Below are 12,477 nucleotides of genomic sequence, written 5' to 3' on the forward strand. Positions count from 1 at the left end.
ACATGTAAAAGTCACAACCTAGAGAGACAGACAAAAACTGAGATTTAATAATAAGATTATAGAATGCTTCTCTCCCTACCTACTCCCCCCCCCCCCACAACACACACACACACACACACACACACACACACTGGGGCAAGGAACAGAGCAAGGGGTTGGGGGGAGAAATATGCCCCTCAGGGGATGAGATACTCTAGGGGTGGTTGACATTTTTCATGGGTGGCTCATTTGCTGTGATATTATAGTAGTTATATTTAGTAGTTGTGTTTGATTTGGGGAGTCTGGTGGTGAAAGCAGTGTATGTCTGTGGTAGAAGATCTAGGAGTCACCCTTGATGCCTTTTTCTTACCCCACCCCTTACATCCAGCACATCAGCTAACTATTACTTCTGCTACAACTTACATGCTAAATCTGGCTAGTCCTCACTCACCTGGCCAAGCCTGGTTTCCTTGTCCTTGGGCAACTACAATAGCCAACCCACTAGTCCCCTGCTCCCGAGCCAGTTCCCCTTCAATCCAGGCTCTACTCAGCAGCCCCAAGGAATTTCACAATGAAGAAAACATTATAGCAGGTCTGTGTTAAAACCCTCTAGTGACTCTTCATTACACCTGGAATGAAATCCAAAGCTCTTACCTTTGCCCTCAGGGCCCAACATCCCTCTGTAGCCTCATTTTCTGCAGTTGCTCCCATCTCTGCCCACTTCATTCCAGGCACCTGACCTGCCTGCTGTTCCTCAGAAACACCGGCTCCTTCCTACTTCTGCTCTTTGCCCATTTCTCCTACTCTAGGAATGGTGAATTTCTTACCATATAGGTATCAATTCAGATGTGACCTGTATAGAAAGCCCTTCCCTGATCCCCCAGCTAGAGTTACCCCCTAGACTGTGTCTAGGCACTCTGTGTCACATTACCAGGTTTGATTATCTTTTTTTTTAAGACTTGATTTTTTTTTAAATTTAAAATTTTTATTGTTGACACTATTGCAGAGGTTCCCCATTTGCCCATCTCCACCCAGTGCCCCCCCCCTCACCACACTATTGTCAGTGTCTATGGGCTATGCATTCCTTCACCTTCCTTTATCCAGTCCCCCTCCCCCCTCCCCTCTGACATCTGTATTTCTGTTCCATGCATCCATGACTCTGGTTCTATTTTGTTCATCAGTTTGTTTTGATCATTAAATTCCACATATAAGTGAGATCATATGGTATTTGTCTTGCTCTGACAGGCTTATTTAGCTTAGCATAATACTCTCCAGGTCCATTCATGCTGTCGAAAGGTAAGAGTTTTCTTTTTTACAGGCTTAATTGTACTTATCACTGTCTGGAATTATCTTTGTTATTCATTTGCTTATTATCTATATCCCTGTCCTTATGAGAATACCACATGTGTCTGTCTTGTACTCCACTGAATCCCCATTACCCATAATACACCTAGCATATAGTAAGTGCTCATTAATTATTTGATGACAGAATGAAAAATAACAGAAACATATAAAGGAGAAATATAGCATCATACAATTGTGGATATAGTAGCAGTTAAAAATGTAGTGTGTGTGTGTGTGTGTGTGTGTGTGTGTGTGTGTGTACTGGAAATCATCTGCCCTTTTAATGATAGGCTTGCGGGTACCTGGGCCTGAAGCACTGCATGCATGGGAGACACAATTGTGTGGTCATATGCACACAATGCATGTGTATACACACTTGTTTCCTTATTTACTGCAGTGTGACCTCTGGTAAGGTCTTTCACCTTTAGGGCCTCAGTTGTTCCACCTGTGGAACAAGGCGGCCTGGATTGGAGGCAGAGGCCTGGATGCCATGGCCTCTTGAGGTAAGCCCTTGCCAGTAGCAGGAGTATGCAGGCAACTAGCCTGATGTGCTGTGCTCAAGAAGGCGGGAGATGTTTACTGAAGTCACCTCTACACAGGACTGCCCCCCTTTCCTTCTGAGGTGAGAATCTTACTCAGGCAGGAAGGAGTAGGGGGCAGGAAATTGGCAGAAAAGCCTGGAGACATGAGCTTTGCTCCTGGGAGGTAGATTACCATTGCAGTAGGTGACTCTTGGATGCATCTGCAGGTTCAATTTGATGTTTTTATTTTTGTGTGTGCTTGGTATTTAAAAAAAAACAAACTTTAGTACATTTCTTGAACTTTTTTCTTTCAATTGCTACAAAAAGAATTTCCATGAAATTAAAAAGGGAAAACACACATATCTGTGCTTCTACCACTCCAAGACAACAACTCTCCCCTTCCTACACCTTGATTTTTGTTTGTGAGGGCAATACCAGAACCCTGCAGCACATGTGGGAAGTATAAGTGGCCCTGGACCTCAGGCAAGTTACTTTATGTCTTGTGCCTCAGATTCCTTATCCAAAAAATAAAGATCTAATAATTGCTCCCTCTTTCAGTTGTTGTATAGATTACAAGTCTACATTTATAAAGCCCTTATTTGAAAGGTGCCTGACACTTAGTATGTATCAGTTAAATAAGATGAGTAAATAACTAGAAAGAACAGGGCACCCATAATGCTCTCATTCTAGCACAAAGAGGCCGCTGTGGGATCTCTCCTTAGAGTCAGAAAACAAGAGTTCAAGCTCCCACTCTGTCCTTACTCCCCATGTAACCAGGGATATGTATGTGGCTTCCCTAAGCCTCAGCTCCTCCATCTGTAGAATGGTTATATAATCTGAACCTGGCAATGCTGTGGGTAACGGATGTGAATGGGCTCAGTGAACATAGAGCCATGTACACCATGGCAACCCAGCTCCCACCCTCATCTACTTCAATTGTTAGGTAAACATGGCTGTGTAATATTCCATCAAGCAGAGGTGTCATGATACACTTTGCCATCTCTATTGTGGGATGTTTAGGCAGTTTTCAGCACCTTCCTGTTATAAATAACCCTGCAGTGAGCAGCTCTGTGCCCCGAGCAGTTCCCCTCTAGTGGATTATTTCCCTAGGCAACCTCAGGAATATTCATTGAGGCTGCTTTGCTGGGGGACTGGGAGAAAGAGGTTCCTTCAGAGGTGGTCTGATACACTGTCATAGAAGCAGCAGAATGGGTAGGGGGGCAGCAAGACATGTAGTTCTAAGCATGATAGGAAAAGCAAGGCATCTAGTTGGACAGTGCTGAGCATGATGGGAAAAACAGGGCATCTGGTGTGATAGTGCTGAGCATGATGGGAGAACACGAGGCCACCATGAGCAGCACAGAGTTGGTGCTGTGGAGAGTTTGGACTAGGAGGTAGATGAACTAGATTCTGGGTTTGCCCTTACTGCTGCATGACCTTAGGCAAATTCCTCCCTCTCTCTGGACCTCAGTTTTCTCCACATACTGTGGCCAGGACTAGGCAAGGGTTCGTCCAGAGCTGTGTTTTCCATTATGGTAGCTACTAGACCAATGATGGCGAACCTTTTGAGCTCGGCGTGTCAGCATTTTGAAAAACCCTAACTTAACTCTGGTGCCATGTCACATATAGCAATTTTTTGATATTTGCAACCATAGTTAAACAAAGACTTATATTTTTGATATTTATTTTATATATTTAAATGCCATTTAACAAAGAAAAATCAACCAAAAAAATGAGTTCGTGTGTCACCTCTGACACGCGTGTCATAGGTTCGCCATCACTGCACTAGACACGTGGCTATTTCAATTTAAAAGTAAATTAATAAAATAAAATAATTCATTTTTTAGTCATGCTATCCACATTTTAATACCCAGTTGTAGCTAATGGCTACCACATTCAGCAGCACAGGCATAGAACATTCCATCATTGCAGAAACTCTATTGGACTGGGCCTGTCTAGAGGCATTTCTAGAAAGCCAGTCAGCCTTACTGTGTTGTGATTCGTGATCTCTGTCATCATGCATTGAAATGGCCAAGAGTAAGGTGAGCAGCCCTTAGCTCAGAGGACTCATTAAGTATCTAAAGAGGCTAAGTGACTTTATAAAGACCAGGACTCCGGGAGTGTTTTGAATCTGAAAAAGCTACCCCTGTTTCTCTGCCCAAAGTTTCCAGCTTGGCCTCAGAGAGAGATTGGGGAAAAGTGTGAGCCCTGCTAGGGTGGCCTCCACCCAGGGATAGTGCCCAAGAGAAGATGGCTTGAAGGCAGAGTAGGTGATCTCCTGTTTCCTCAGACGGGAGAGCCCTTGGAGGGGCTACATGTATCTCTGCCAATGCCTGAGACACCACCATCTGTTCCCTTGGGTAAACAATATTCTCTCTAGAATTGTTTTGGAAGTCTAGACTATAGATTAAAGAAGATGGCTACCTTACTCACCTTGTCCCACTCTGGCTGCCCCAGGCTTAGTTCTGGGCACTCACTGGGGGAGGAACTGTAAGAAATGAGTCTCCACACTTGAGGGTGAAGCTCCTCCACCCCCTCCCCACCACCAAACTCACAGGCTCTGGCAACAGCACATGGATTCCAGCTGCGCCTTCCCACAACCCTCTCTTTTCTTCAGGGGGCAGATGCTTTTCTGCAACCTGGAGGTTCTCCCGGGGGGAGGGGAGGGGCCTGTGAGAAGGGGCAGTAAATGGGGAAAATAAGATTTGAGGAAATGCTCACTCTTGCTTTTGTTTTCTAGGGCTCCCAAGGCCATGTCTTGTCTGCCCTAAGTCTTTGGGGCCACACAGCCTCCCACTGGCATTCCAGTGTGCTGGCCCTGTCCAGCCCCTGGACCAGCTTCCAAGCTTCCTCTGTACCCCAGCCTGGATCAAAGGGACCCCTCAAGCTTTGGGACTCAGTGGGGCACAGTAGCAGCCACGATAGGTGCCATCCCCACCCTGCCTACTCCCTGGCTCCTAGGAATACCTGAGCCTTCCTGGTCCCTGGAATAGGAAGGATACTTTTATGAACACTATCTGTCAGGATCCCTTTGGTTGCAAGTAACAAAAAACCTATTTCAATAAATGAAATGTAACCAAAGTGTCCAGAGGTAGGATGGACTTCAGCCAGGGTTTGATCCAGTGGCTTAAACAATGTGACCAAGATCTGTCTGTATTCTTCTGTTTCTCTTCCTTGGTGATGGCTCTATTCCTAATGGCTTTTCACAAGATACGGTCACAAGATGTCTGCCAGCAATTTCCGAGTCAACCTCCTTCCAGGTTTAAATCTGGGGTTGGGCAGAGATAAAATCTGCTTTCCTGATTTTGTCTCCACTGAAACCCCAGATTTAAACCTGAAGTTGATCTCTTGTGCCCTATTGGCAAGATTTGGATAATCTCGATCCTTTAACTGGGTCCACAGGGCTTGGAAATATAGATGGGTTGGGGGGCAGGGTCTATCCTTCCCCACTGTGTGACCAGGAATGAGGGGAGGGTGTTTCCTAAAGGAAGTTTACGGTCCTGCTGGCAGGAAGGAGATGCCTCCAACTGGGGGAGGCAAATAACCAATGATTATTATAGACAGTCTGCATCATGCTCTTTTTCAAGGCCCTGTTTAGGTTTAGGGTTCTCCTCTAGGAAGCCTCTGCTGACTACTTCAGCCAGTAGTTATCTCCTTTAGTCCATCTTCTAGATCCACCTTTTTACAGATGGAAAGACCAAAGCTCAGTGTGTATTTTCTCATGAGTACTCTATTGGTTACTGCATCAGTGCCAAAGTGAGCTGCTTTCTTTGCCTTGGCTGCTAGGAAACTCATAGCTGGCTTGTGGCCCGTTTCTAATTAGTACTCAGGATGCCATGATATGCAGTTGCTCAATGATCTTGCCTCTGTCTTTATCCTTTTCTCTCTTATTTTTCCCCCTGTTTTGTTTTCTTCTTATTTTTTGGCTTGTGCTGTTCTCAGCAATATCAAACTCTTTTAGAATGAGGTGGGTATAAATAACCAAGAGTGGTTGTAATAAACCATTCAGCACCAACTATAGCCAAATGCTAGGCCTTCCCCTTCCTAGGGGCAGGGGAGGGATGGGGTCAAGCCCAGAGTCAAGCCTTTCCCCAGGGAGACACCAAAGCTTGAACATGGTGGCCCCACAATAGTGGCCACCCTGCCCTCCATAAGTCAGGAATGGCATTGTTCTGCTTGCCACCTGCTTCCCTCTCCTCTCCCCATTTTATCAGGAGCTAATGGAAGAGGCTGGGAAACCTAGTCCTCTGATAATTAAATTTATTTAATGGGTATTCAAGTGGAGTAATGAGAAGTTTAATGCAGTGATTAGATTTTTCTTTAATTAATTAAAATGATAATCATGTGTCTTGCCAGCAAACCAACTTGACCCTCTGCTTGAGAGTAGCAGACAGAGACAGAGGGAGGCTGGATGGGTGGGGGCTGAGGCATGGTGCAGCCTTTTGCCCTGGCATTGACACTTTCAGAAGTAAGCCCAGCTCTGATGTCTACTCAGGCCAATCTCTGATTCAGCTCCCATTTCTGAGCCCTGTGAGTGCCAGGTCTGGGCTAGACCCAGGATGGAGGTTTCAGAGCAGGGTCATCAAGGGTGGCTTAGAGCAAAGAGCACTAAGGAAGGATTCCAGGCACTGTGACAGGAGTAGGCATTTGGTTGGCATATCTCATTGTCATGTGCCAGCTGATACCTTCACCCGTGTGTTAGCTAAACTTGGGTTTACCTCCATTGACACTAGATTACCTGGGCTAATGGAGTGGGGGCAGTGGGGTGGATAATAGAAAAACCTGAGGTAACCCACAAACTACTTCTCCTTGGCTTGGGAATGCATCCATAACACAAAAGCTGGCCATCCTTGCTGTGTTTCTGAAGGCCAGCTAGGGATACAAGAATGCACTTCCCACCTTGAGCCACCTCAGCTGAGGTCATATGACTGGTACAAAATGATTGTGGGGATCCCAGCATAGCTGTATGGAGTGGAGCACAGGATAGGCCTTACCAGGGTAGAGGGTGAGAATAGTGGGGACTCAAAGACAGGCCCTGACATCCCAGAAGCAGGATATATTGTTTTCAAATCAATGGGTAAGGCTGGGGAGATTCCTGAGCCTTGAGGGGAAGGGAAGCAGAAAACTTCCCTCATTGAGCCCTGACCCCAGCCCCACACTGAGCCCTGATTCTGGACAGACTGAACCTTGTTCCTGGTCCCATACTGGCCCTGATCCCAGCCCCACATTGAGTCTACCATTGTCATGGATATATCAACAGAGAAACAGGTGTCCGGGTAGAAGGGGTGAATGGCCCTGTTTTTCCATCCCCACTGCCAGTTCTACTGCCTGTGGGCGAGACTCCTGTGCCAGGCCTCAAACTCTGGAATGGATGAAATGAATCAGACATGGTCCCTGCTCACAGGACTGGTGGGGGAGGTGACAAGCACACAGGCAATGCCAGCCTAGTGATCAGAGATGAGGTGCAGGAGGCCCAGAGGCTGGGAGGCTGTGGACTTGCACTTAGAGCATTCCTCTGGCAGCAGGTGAGTGGGGAGGTGCTGGAGGCAGTCCAGTGAGGAGGTTGAGAGTAGGTCTTTGGGTCTTGATGAGATGAGAGATAAGGCAGATGGCACCCATGGAGAGGTGGGGAGGCTAGGGTAAGTGATCCCCTCCCCAGAACTGGTTGTGACTCCCCCAGGGCACCCTCAGCTCCTGGTGAACCAAAGGACTCATCTGTGGGGTTTGATGGTGTGCCAGGACCGGGCTGATAACATTACCTCATAAGAAAGGTGTTTTTTCTCCATTTCACAGAAGAGGAAATGGAGATGTGAGGGACTTGCCTGACCCTACTCATCTGTAGCAGCCTGGTGGGGCGTGTTCCCAGGTCTTGCAGCCTCCAGGCCTGTACACTGCTGTTCCCTCCAGTGAACTTGCCCTGGGTGGTAGAGCTCCTCTTCTTCTGACTCTCTACCCCCCATCTGGTAAATAGAGCCTAGGCTCTGAGGGGTGGGAGATTTGAGCTTGGGGAAAGTCAGACTGGTATCCAGGGCTTCCGACCCCAACTGAGGTTCTTGAAGTAGGGGAGATGTGGGGAGCTCTGACTGGGTAGGGGACTAGCCCCAGGAAGAAGGGTCTTTGGCTTCATTCATTCCCACCCTTCCCCACCCCTCCACGGATCCCACTCCTTTGGATTTCCACTACCCTACTCCATTTCCTTCCTTCCATGGCCCAGCCCTTTCTGAATAACCAGACCTAGAGAAACCACCCACGTGGGGAAATTGAGGCCCTGAGAAAGGCAGGGACCCACTCAAGATCATGGGGCTCTTCCTCTCTTATCTCTTTAAGGTGAAGAGTCTAAAATCACATTATCTTGAATGTACACTTTAAACAAAAGGATTGTAGGAGAGGTCTTGTAGAGACATGTGCACACAAACTTACACTGTACTGGCAGATGCCCTCAGGGAGCCACCCCTGTCTCCTTGGGCACCATGCCCCCAGATGTGTCCATCCCCCATCTCTGAGTTCCAGGGGCTGCAAACCACTGTGGAGGGCACATTATTTTTTTGCAAGTGAGGGAATCAAGGTCAGGAACTAGGCCACAGTCACACAGCTAAGTAACTGCTAGGGGGACTGCCTGATAAGCTCAGATTGCTAGGATTGCCTCCTCCTCGCCTGTGAGCAGCTCCCCCTCCAAGGGCTTCCAGCAACCTCCCCCAATCCACTGATGTTTCCCTACTTGCCTTGTGTTCCAGCCCAAACCGATGACTCCTCGTCGATACTCCCCACACGTTCCCACTTCCAGGCCCTTGCTCAAACTGTTCCAGCTCCCTGGAGCTCCCTTTCCCAATTCCATCTGCTCAGATTCTCCTCATCTTTCTAGGCTGGCCCAAATGCCACTTCCTTTTTTCAATTACAGTTTACATTCAGTGTTACTCTATTAGTTTAAGACGTACAGCACAGTAGTTAGAAAAGAATGTACTTCATAGAGGGTTTCAAGTACCCACCTGGCCCCATACGTACTAGTAGTTATTGTGATACTATTGACTATAGTCCTTATGCTGCAATTTACATTTCTGTGACTATTCTGTAACTACCAATTTGTACTTCTTAATCTTTCCACCTTTTTTTACCCAATCCCCTTTCCCTCTGACAACTGTCAGTCTGTTTTCTATATCTATGAGTCTGTTCCTATTTTGTTGGCTTATTTTGTATTTTAGATATTTTTGTTCTTCAGATTCCATATATAAGTGAAATCTTCCTCTGCCTGCTTTATTTCACTTAGCACAATACCCCCTAGGTCCATCTATGCTGTTGCAAAAGATAAGATTTCATTCTTTTTAAAAAAAATGTTTTTATTGATTTCAGAGAGAGGAAGGGAGAGGGAGAGAGAGAGAGAGAGGAGAGAGAGAGAGAGAGAGAGAGAGAGAGAGAGAGAGAGAGAGAAACATCAATGATGAGAGAGAATCATTGATTGGCTGCCTCCTGCACACCCCAACTGGGGATTAAGGCCTCAACCCCAAGCATGTGCCCTGACCAGGAATTGAACTGTGACCTCCTGGTTCATGGGTTGATGCTCAACCACTGAGCCACAACCAGCTGAACTCATTCTTTTTTTATGGCCTAGTAGTATTCCATTGTATATACTAGTATGTACCACAGCTTTTTATCCACTCATCTATTGAGTGGCACTTGGGCTGCTTCCATATCTTGGTTGTTGTAAATAATACTGCAGTGCACATAGGGTGCATCTATTCTTTCGAATTAGTGTTTTAGATTTTTAAAAATATATTCCCAGAAATGGAATATCTGGGTCATAAGGCAATTTCATTTTTAATTTTGTAGGAACCTCCATACTGTTTTCCATAGTAGTTGCATCAGTTTGCATTCCTACCAACAGTCAAATGCCACCTCCTTTATGGAGATCCTGTCTGCCCTCACCCCTATTGGAAGCCAGGCCCCACATCCCCTGAGCACCATACTACAGCTCTTTGCCCGTCCCCATCTAAGGCTCCTCCCTTTGACCCTGTAGTTGTCTGGAGTACAGGGTTGTCTCCTGGCCTCTGATTTCCAGGCCAGTTAACCCTAGGGCCTAGCACACAGTAGGTATGTTGGAAGTCTCTAGGATTCTTGCCTTTGGAGGGGCTACACCTCCACAAACTACTTTCCTCAGTAGTCCTGAGTCAGCTGATCCTACCCTTTCCCTCACCCCAGCCCCTGAGGACACCAGCTGCTTACTTTAACCCTTGCCTGGTAGAGGTAAGCTCTGGCTTCTGATGGAAGCAGAGCTCCCTGCGCATGTTCCCCACCTGCCCAGGTTCTAGGGGCAGGAACAAGGTAAACACCATCCTTGGGACTTACGGGCAGGTCTTGAAGCTTGGCAAGTAGGGGTATTGGGGCAATCCAGCCCTGTGTGCTGAGCTCTGAGGGAGGGCTGCATGGGCACTCTGCCTGACTTCACTTAATGGCTCTGCAGATTCCTAGCTGTGTGACTTTGAGTAAATCATGTAACCTCTCTGTGCCTCAGTTTACTCATCTATTAAAGGAGGTGATAACAAACCTTCCTAGGATTGCTATGAGGATTGAACAAGTCAAAACATAAACACACATGGTGCTCCCTGAATGTTGGCTGTCACCATGGCTACAGGAGCAAGTATGAAGGCAGTGTGTGGGAGATGTTCATGGAGAGTTTCTAGGTGAGGACATATGAACAACAACTTGAGATACGAGACATAGGAAATAGGAAAGGACATCTCGGAAGATGGAACCACATAGACAAAGGCCCAGGGGCAGTTAGGGGGACAGGTAAGGGAACTGGGCATGTCTAGACTTAGGTAAGAACGGGATGAGGGGTTACCATAGGCTGATGGAACACAGGGCTGTGTCCTGAGGGATCTTGGGTGCCACACTGAAGAGTTTGGACTTGGTCCTGCAGCCTGTGAGTGGCCATGTAATTCTTTATTTTTTCTTTTCTTTTTTCTTTTTTACCATAAAAGCAATATTTGCTCATGAAAAAATATTGGAGCATTATATATAGAAGTGTGTCCTATTAAATAGGAAAGTTCTCTTTGCCCTTAAATCTCATTTTGTCAAGGTCCCACTGTTGTTGTTCTGGTGTACCTCCTTCCAGAACTTTTTCTTTGCCTTTAGAAGCATATTTAATTGTATTTTTATTTTAAAAAAAACAAAGAAATAGAATCATGTTATGCACATTGTACCACAACTTCCATTTTTTCATGTGGCATTGTATTTGTGGGCATCTGTCAGTGTCACAGCATATAGATCTACTGTGCTTTTTAAATAATTGTTGCCTAATATTCCATTGTTTGCACGTAGCATAATTTATGTAACTAGTCCCGGGTTGATGGATATTTAGGTTGTCTTCTATTTTTCACTTTTGCAATAATGCTTCAATGAATGGCCTTGTATATATATCTTGCTGACATGTGTAAGCCTTTCTGTGGGAGAGACTTTTAGATGTGGGATTGCCAGGGCAAGGGTTTGCTTATTAAATTTTGGTAGGTAATGCTACATTGCTTTTTCAAAAGGTTGGAACATTTTAGGCTCCCACCCTGCAGTGAACATTATCACTCTTTTTAATTTTTGCCAATCCAGGAAAGCATGTAATTGGTTTCAACCCTCATTTTCCTTCTCCCCAGCGAGGCTGAGCATTTTTTTTTATGCAGTTACTGGCCAATTGTATTTCCTCCTCTGTGAATTGACTATTCATATCTTTTGTCCATTTTTTCTTTTCTTTTTGCCTTTTTAAAAAATAAATCTTTATTGTTCAGATTATTACAGTTGTTCCTCTTTTTTTCCCCCCATAGCTCCCCTCCACCCGGTTCCCACCCCACCCTCTGCCCTTACCCCCCCCACCTGTCCTCATCCATAAGTGTACGATTTTTGTCCAGTCTCTTCCCGCACCGCCCACACCCCTTTCCCCCTGAGAATTGTCAGTCTACTCCCTTTCTATGCCTCTGATTCTATTATATTCACCAGTTTACCCTGTTCATCAGATTTTTTATTCACTTGATTTTTAGATTCACTTGTTGATAGATATGTATTTGTTGTTCATAATTTTTATCTTTACCTTTTTTTTCTTCTTCCTCTTCTTAAAGAATACCTTTCAGCATCCTATCTAATAAAAGACAAAACGGGTAATTAACCGTACCTCCTCTATGCTTCCCATTGGCTAATCAGGGCGATATGCAAATTAACTGCCAGCAAAGATGGCGGCCGGCAGCCACGCAGCTGAAGTGAACATGAGGCTTGCTTGCTACAGTGATGGAGGAAGCCAAGGTTCCCGGCCTGTCACGGCCTGCTCTAAGCTCTGAAAGCAACAGGTTCGAAAGCAACAATATTTCAATTATAAAAGCTAAACAAACCCAGATACCTGCTTTCAGCCGGCCATGGCCTCAGAGCTGGGAGTGCCAGTGACAGCAACAATGTTTCAATTATAGAAGGTAAATAAATCTCAGAATAAAATAAAAAAAAAAAGGAGAGGCTGGGAGCTTCAGTCGCTGGCCAGCCTGAAAATGGCCATCAGCCCCTCATCCAGGCTGGCCAGGCACCCCAGCCGGACCCCCACCCTGATCTGGGACACCCTTCAGGGCAAACCAGCTGGCCCCCACCCAGTGCGCCAGGCCTCTATCCT

General features: G+C 46.1%; 1 protein-coding gene across 3 annotated transcripts in view; it reads left to right on the forward strand.

The window, feature by feature from the left end:
• Positions 1-12,477, forward strand: part of LINGO1 (leucine rich repeat and Ig domain containing 1) — a 325,103-nt gene that overhangs the window by 205,916 nt on the left and 106,710 nt on the right. The window lies entirely within an intron of this gene.

This window comes from Myotis lucifugus, unplaced genomic scaffold, assembly GCF_000147115.1.
Source record: "Myotis lucifugus unplaced genomic scaffold, Myoluc2.0 scaffold_41, whole genome shotgun sequence".
In the NCBI taxonomy this organism is placed as follows: Eukaryota; Metazoa; Chordata; class Mammalia; order Chiroptera; family Vespertilionidae; genus Myotis; species Myotis lucifugus.